Here is an 8447-nt window from a genome sequence, read left to right on the forward strand (position 1 = left end):
TATGAAACTTCCTGGCAGATTAAAACTGTGTGCCGGACCGAGACTCGAACTCGGGACCTTTGCCTTTCGCGGGCAAGTGCTCTACCAACTGAGCTACCCAAGCACGACTCACGCCACGTCCTCACAGCTTTACTTCTGCCAGTACCTCGTCTCCCACCTTCCAAACTTTGCAGAAGCTCTCCTGCGAACCTTGCAGAACTAGCACTCCTGAAAGAAAGGATATTGCGGAGACATGGCTTAGCCACAGCCTACGGGATGTTTCCAGAATGAGATTTTCACTCTGCAGCGGAGTGTGCGCTGATATGAAACTTCCTGGCAGATTAAAACTGTGTGCCGGACCGAGACTCGAACTCGGGACCTTTGCCTTTCGGGGGCAAGTGCTCTACCAACTGAGCTACCCAAGCACGACTCACGCCCCGTCCTCACAGCTTTACTTCTGCCAGTACCTCGTCTCCTACCTTCCAAACTTTGCAGAAGCTCTCCTGCGAACCTTGCAGAACTAGCACTCCTGAAACAAAGGATATTGCGGAGACATGGCTTAGCCACAGCCTACGGGATGTTTCCAGAATGAGATTTTCACTCTGCAGCGGAGTGTGCGCTGATATGAAACTTCCTGGCAGATTAAAACTGTGTGCCGGACCGAGACTCGAACTCGGGACCTTTGCCTTTCGGGGGCAAGTGCTCTACCAACTGAGCTACCCAAGCACGACTCACGCCCCGTCCTCACAGCTTTACTTCTGCCAGTACCTCGCCTCGTACCTTCCCTACTTTACAGAAGCTCTCCTGCGAACCTTGCAGAACTAGCACTCCTGAGAGAAAGGATATTGCGGAGACATGGCTTAGCCACAGCCTACGGGATGTTTGCAGAATGAGATTTTCACTCTGCAGCGGAGTGTGCGCTGATATGTAACTTCCTGGCAGATTAAAACTGTGTGCCGGACCGAGACTCGAACTCGGGACCTTTGCCTTTCGCGGGCAAGTGCTCTACCAACTGAGCTACCCAAGCACGACTCACGCCCCGTCCTCACAGCTTTACTTCTGCCAGTACCTCGTCTCCTATCTTCCAAACTTTGCAGAAGCTCTCCTGCGAACCTTGCAGAACTAGCACTCCTGAAAGAAAGGATATTGCGGAGACATGGCTTAGCCACAGCCTGTGGGATGTTTCCAGAATGTGACAACACACACACCCACGCCCTAGGGAGGACTCGAACCTCCGACGGGGGGAGGCGCGAGGACCGTGACAAGGCGCCCAAGACCTCGTGGCTACCCCTCGCTGCTGTCCTGATATCGGGAGAAGGGAGTCTCCACGTTATCGCCAACCAGACAGATCACCAAATACCGACGCTGCGGCAGTGACATTCTCGCGAAATTCAGTGAAACTGGTTCTGTCGCAGACACGCTGGAAGCTGGACGGTCCAAAACGACTACGGACGAAGCAACATCAACCACTGTTGTGGCATTGTTCACCAAGAGTCCAGGGCACAGCACTAGCTGCATTTCGCAGAAATTGTGGTCAGCCAGGTTAGCCGCGCATGAGTAGTGAAAATTTTTGCCACACGTAAATGACACTGTTGTAAGTAGGCTGTTTAGGTTCTTATATGTAGGCTGTTTAGGTTCTTATATTGGTAACGCCGCCGCCACGTAGCGCTCTCTGTATGAAAATCACTGGCTGTGCTGTGTGCAGTCTGTGGCTAGTTTGCATTGTTGTCCTCCATTGTAGTGTTGGGCAGTTGGACGTGAACAGCACGTAGCGTTGCGCAGTTTTGTAAAAATGGATGTCATGAACTGCTGTATATATTATGACTTTTGATGAATATTAAGGTAAATACATTGTTTGTTCTCTATTAAAATCTTTCATTTGCTAACTATGCCTACTAGTAGTTAGTGCCTTCCGTAGTTTGAATCTGTTATTTAGCTGGCAGTAGTGGCGCTCGCTGTATTGCTGTAGCTTGAGTAACGAAGATTTTTGTGAGGTAAGTGATTTGTGAAAGGTATAGGTTAATGTTAGTCAGGGCCATTCTTTTGTAGGGATTTCTGAAAGTCAGATTGCGTTGCGCTAAAAATATTGTGTGTCAGTTTAAGCACAGTCTTGTACAATTTTTCTAAGGGGACGTTTCACTCTCACAAAATGAAAATGTTACAACATCTCAGTGAGGACGATCCACATCCGCAGGTCCAATTAACAGAATAGGTGAAACACATAACCACCATTTACCTACTGTTTACAGATGAAACTTAGAGGTAAGTAGATAGATGGGTAGAAAGTGGTCAGATGTCAACCCTCACTGGATCAATGCGTCGAAAGTAGTTTACTCATCCAAAGCAATTCTTTTGAGAAGAATGTGGGGTTTTCGAACTCTCCGACTTTTATTCATTAGAGTCCTGTCTGTGGAGACATTCGAAAATAATATTGTAATGGTTCAAATGGCTCTGAGCACTATGGGAATCAACTACTGTGGTCATAAGTCCCTTAGAACTTACAACTACTTAAACCTAACTAACCTAAGGACAGCAACAACACCCAGCCATCACGAGGCAGAGAAAATCCCTGACCCGCCGGGAATCGAACCCGGGAACCCGGGCGTGGGAAGCGAGAACGCTACCGCACGACCACGAGATGCGGGCAAATAATTTTGTATGTGTTACTTAGGAAGTGGGGATGAGGGGGTACACTTAGGATGGAAGGTCAAGGCCCCTGTAACGTCACTCCTTAAACAACAACTACCAAATGCATTGCTTATTCAAAACAGGTAAGAGGAATCAACGTGGGCATCTTTTATAAAATATTACAGGTATCTTGCTTCTCAAGCAAGACAGCAGATAACAATTACCAACACACTAAAAGGGATGACGCACAGATATTTTAAATAAATTACAGTCTGAAGCTGATTTAAAGAAATGGCACCAAATTTTAAAAAAAAATTACAATATGGAGATGATTTACGAAAAGTATCAGTTCGTTTAGAAACCCCCAAAAACCCAACCAGCACAATAACTGTAATTAGAATTCATGATCAACAAATTTAAAACCTTTTTTTTTAAAGAAAAAAGCAATACATGAAATAGGTTATGTTTATCAAACGGGCAGTGACGCCAGGCTGCCGTGGGAAAAGGTGACTTAACTTAAATAAATGCCTGAAGCAGCAGACCAGCAGTCCAAACAACACCTAAACCCCGGGGCCCAACCAGGAGTCACTACCCATTAGACGTGACGTCACAGCTTGTGTGCACCGAGGCAGAACGTGGCGCCGCTCCCACACACCCCAACTCGCAAAAAACTGGAACACAAACAGACCGTAGAAGACACGGCAAACACCAACCAGACATCAATCAATATACGTTAAGAAATCGATAAACAATAAAACACACAAACCAGTTAGCGCTGAGTGAGTGCATTCAATAAGTGCATATACACTCCTGGTAATGGAAAACAGAACACATTGACACCGGTGTGTCAGACCCACCATACTTGCTCCGGACACTGCGAGAGGGCTGTACAAGCAATGATCACACGCACGGCACAGCGGACACACCAGGAACCGCGGTGTTGGCCGTTGAATGGCGCTAGCTGCGCAGCATTTGTGCACCGCCGCCGTCAGTGTCAGCCAGTTTGCCGTGGCATACGGAGCTCCATCGCAGTCTTTAACACTGGTAGCATGCCGCGAGAGCATGGACGTGAACCGTATGTGCAGTTGACGGACTTTGAGCGAGGGCGTATAGTGGGCATGCGGGAGGCCGGGTGGACGTACCGCCGAATTGCTCAACACGTGGGGCGTGAGGTCTCCACAGTACATCGATGTTGTCGCCAGTGGTCGGCGGAAGGTGCACGTGCCCGTCGACCTGGGACCGGACCGCAGCGACGCACAGATGCACGCCAAGACCGTAGGATCCTACGCAGTGCCGTAGGGGACCGCACCGCCACTTCCCAGCAAATTAGGGACACTGTTGCTCCTGGGGTATCGGCGAGGACCATTCGCAACCGTCTCCATGAAGCTGGGCTACGGTCCCGCACACCGTTAGGCCGTCTTCCGCTCACGCCCCAACATCGTGCAGCCCGCCTCCAGTGGTGTCGCGACAGGCGTGAATGGAGGGTCGACTGGAGACGTGTCGTCTTCAGCGATGAGAGTCGCTTCTGCCTTGGTGCCAATGGTGGTCGTATGCGTGTTTGGCGCCGTGCAGGTGAGCGCCACAATCAGGACTGCATACGACCGAGGCACACAGGGCCAACACCCGGCATCATGGTGTGGGGAGCGATCTCCTACACTGGCCGTACACCACTGGTGATCGTCGAGGGGACACTGAATAGTGCACGGTACATCCAAACCGTCATCGAACCCATCGTTCTACCATTCCTAGACCGGCAAGGGAACTTGCTGTTCCAACAGGACAATGCACGTCCGCATGTATCCCGTGCCACCCAACGTGCTCTAGAAGGTGTAAGTCAACTACCCTGGCCAGCAAGATCTCCGGATCTGTCCCCCATTGAGCATGTTTGGGACTGGATGAAGCGTCGTCTCACGCGGTCTGCACGTCCAGCACGAACGCTGGTCCAACTGAGGCGCCAGGTGGAAATGGCATGGCAAGCCGTTCCACAGGACTACATCCAGCATCTCTACGATCGTCTCCATGGGAGAATAGCAGCCTGCATTGCTGCGAAAGCTGGATATATACTGTACTAGTGGCGACATTGTGCATGCTCTGTTGCCTGTGTCTATGTGCCTGCGGTTCTGTCAGTGTGATCATGTGATGTATCTGACCCCAGGAATGTGTCAATAAAGTTTCCCCTTCCTGGGACAATGAATTCACGGTGTTCTTATTTCAATTTCCAGGAGTGTATATAAGGAAGTATATACAGGGTGTTACAAAAATGTACGGTCAAACTTTCAGGAAACATTCCTCACACACAAATAAAGAAGAGATTTTATGTGGACATGTGTCCGGAAACGCTTAATTTCCATGTTAGAGATTTTAGTTTCTTCCACCTACCCTCAATGGAGCACGTTATCATGATTTCATACGGGATACTCTACCTGTGCTGCTACAACATGTGCCTTTACAAGTACGACACAACATGTGGTTTATGTACGATGGAACTCCTGCACATTTCAGTCGAAGTGTTCGTACGCTTCTCAACAACAGATTCGGTGACCGATGGATTGGTAGACCAATTCCATGGCCTCCACGCTCTCCTGACCTCAACCCACCTGACTTTCATTTATGGGGGCATTTGAAAGCTCTTGTCTACCCAACCCCGGTACCAAATGTAGAGACTCTTCGTGCTCGTATTGAGGACAGCTGTGATACAATACGCCATTCTCCAGGGCTGCATCAGCGCATCAGGGATTCCATGCGACGGAGGGTGGATGCATGTATCCTCGCTAACGGAGGACATTTTGAACATTTCCTGTAACAAAGTGTTTGAAGTCACGCTGGTACGTTCTGTTGCTGTGTTTTTCCATTCCATGATCAATGTGATTTGAAGAGAAGTAATAAAAATGAGCTCTCACATGGAAAGTAAGCGTTTCCGGACACATGACCACATAACATATTTTCTTTCTTTGTGTGTGAGGAATGTTTCCTGAAAGTTTGGAAGTACCTTTTTGTAACACCCTGTATAAATGACTAGCTTTACAAAATACAAGTTTTACTAATAACAGAATGACTGGTTCCAATAGAAGTGTGAGAAAATTTTTTTTCTTTTACAGCCATATACCAGGGACGTCGCTTGATGGCAATAAACCGAAAATCACGCCTTCGTGCTAATCTTCCTTTTAATAGTCACCCAACCAGCGGATTTTAAAGCAAATAGTAACTGCTAGTCTCCATACAGTCACACAGACTCTGCCGGCTGCTCTTACTTCAACAACACGTACATTAGTACCAACCGACCTACAAGTACACTCGCTGCAACGCAAATCGTTTGACGAAACGGAGGCACCAAAACCACTTGCACGTACGATGGAGAGCGTTGTTCGAGATGGTCTCGAGGGGTGGGTCTATCCGGGAAAACAGGGCCCAAAGCAATGCGAAGAGCAGAGCCCGAAGTTGACATCAGACAGGTCCACCACAAACTCACGACCGTCTTGCAAGCTAGACCGGTCACGCCACATCTGACCGAGCCCACGTGTTTGCTCCGTGCAACGACCAACTTCCCTAGCGCAAATACACGCTGCCAGATCACAACAGGGGCAAAGATCGTAGTACAGCCGGGTAAACAATAGCACTGCCAAAGAGCTGGTGCGACAGAAATGGCGCACCACGGCTCAGTATGCAAGAAAGTTCAAAAACCTTATTTATTTGACATTTTCTTTTATCTGTTAACTCAACACAGGAACAGGCGAATTTTGCACGTGAATAAAGATATAGCCTCACGATTCACTCAAGATGTATTGCTGCGACAGTGCATGTGGAGTACATGTAATGATTGCATTTACAGATCAATAGCACAAGCGGTTTTGAGGGACCACGTGCCGACCCATGCCGAAACGTCCGTAATAGTACGTCGCGTAGAATCGATAGGCGGTAACGCAGGCGCTGAGTCTGGCATCCAGTCGATCGTACAGATGGTGAATAGTGTCCTGGGATAAGTTATGCCACTCCCGTTGAACCTGTTCACGTAGTGTGTAACCTCCCCCTCACTTATCGACCTTAATGACAGTGAAAAATTAAACCGCGTGTACCTAATGGAAATTTGGGAAAAGCAATCGTCACCGAGGTTAATTTGTCGGTAAAGAGGGAGGAAAGGGTCACATCTAAATGAAAGGAAAAATGCTAATGAAACTGGTGGAAATTAATTTTGAAATAGGGGTAAAGTTAATAAAGAAAGTAAATGTGGGGCCGTTACGTTAACAATCAACTAGCGGTAATTAGATATTTGAGATTTGGGGGAAATTACGGTCGCCAGTCCTAAGGACAATTACTATAGTAACTGAAAAAGAAAGATTATTACACATATAATTAGCACTAGCAGCGTGGCAACTGAAGGTTGACAAGTGTAGTGTGAAAACTGAAAGTTTGTCAGAAGTAATAAATTCCGCTACACTCTGACTTAATTTAGCAAAAGAATTAATAAAACCGGAAAATCGAAAGTTAATTTAGTGACTGAAGTTAATAGTGAGCTTTCTTTCTGAAGCACATCGAAATTCAGTAAAATACGGTTAGTCTTGGACTACCTCAACAATCATTTCAAAAGCTACTTGAATCTACGCAATTTAGAAATAAGAGATTTAACTTTGAACTTGAATTAAATGATACTGAACAATTAACAATAGTAAAATTTAGTACGTACCAAGCTGAGCTGCAGTCACAGGTAAGCTAAAATATGGTACCAAAACTAGCACTCTTAATTTGTGCTTGTGCAATCTAAATACTGTAGCCAGCTATCAATACCTTAACTGAACTTTGATATTAAAGCAGTGAAATAAAATGATGCTGGCGTTTGAATCTCAACGACACTCGGGTTCATTCCGGAAAAGGAAGGGACCCTGCTTGGTAATGCAACTGGGACAATGAGCAACAAAGGTTCATGCTAAGTAGCTGTAATTTTGTGATGCAACAATTTTAAAAGTTTGAAAAGCTGAGGTCTGCCATACAGTTCTGAAACTTTACGTGCTTCCTGTCTTCCTTGTTGGTTGATTGAAGGTTTGAAGCCGTCGATCGAGGAGGTGGCGACAGTCACTCATTGTCGGCCGCCGCTGTTTCAGAAGCTGGATGTTGGCGCGCCTTCTTCTCGACACGGTCACCAGACGAAACGGACTCTTGATGTGCGCCAGCTAATGCTTCCCGTCCGCGACACCATGTCAGAAACTATCATCGCAAGTCGAGCGCAATTACATGCTGCCAGATCCCGAAAGCGCGGCAACTCGCGGGAGCTCCACACAACACACCTGCTCCACTCGCTACTCCAGCCAGACTCTCCCTGCCCGCGCTCCACGCGGCAGAGTTAACACTACCAAAGATCCTACACACTTTGATTCTTCACACGACCTATCGATGTAATCGTTCGATAGCAGTTTTCCCTAGGCAAGACCCAGAGTAAAAATACAAATAATATTTACGAAACAAACCAATTATACATCGACATAAATGCATAAATATATACACTCCTGGAAATTGAAATAAGAACACCGTGAATTCATTGTCCCAGGAAGGGGAAACTTTATTGACACATTCCTGGGGTCAGATACATCACATGATCACACTGACAGAACCACAGGCACATAGACACAGGCAACAGAGCATGCACAATGTCGCCACTAGTACAGTGTATATCCACCTTTCGCAGCAATGCAGGCTGCTATTCTCCCATGGAGACGATCGTAGAGATGCTGGATGTAGTCCTGTGGAACGGCTTGCCATGCCATTTCCACCTGGCGCCTCAGTTGGACCAGCGTTCGTGCTGGACGTGCAGACCGCGTGAGACGACGCTTCATCCAGTCCCAAACATG

The 8447-nt window shown here is 47.4% G+C and overlaps 2 non-coding genes across 2 annotated transcripts; both read right to left on the minus strand.

Annotated features, from left to right (window-relative positions):
- Positions 1-330: 330 nt before the first annotated feature.
- Trnas-cga (transfer RNA serine (anticodon CGA)) lies at positions 331-405 on the minus strand. Its single transcript has one exon. It is a non-coding gene; the product is annotated as a tRNA-Ser (tRNA).
- Positions 406-631: 226 nt separating this feature from the next.
- On the minus strand, positions 632-706 carry Trnas-cga (transfer RNA serine (anticodon CGA)). Its single transcript has one exon. It is a non-coding gene; the product is annotated as a tRNA-Ser (tRNA).
- Between the last annotated feature and the right edge of the window lie 7741 nt (positions 707-8447).

This window comes from Schistocerca cancellata, chromosome 1 (genome assembly GCF_023864275.1).
Source record: "Schistocerca cancellata isolate TAMUIC-IGC-003103 chromosome 1, iqSchCanc2.1, whole genome shotgun sequence".
NCBI classification, from domain to species: Eukaryota; Metazoa; Arthropoda; class Insecta; order Orthoptera; family Acrididae; genus Schistocerca; species Schistocerca cancellata.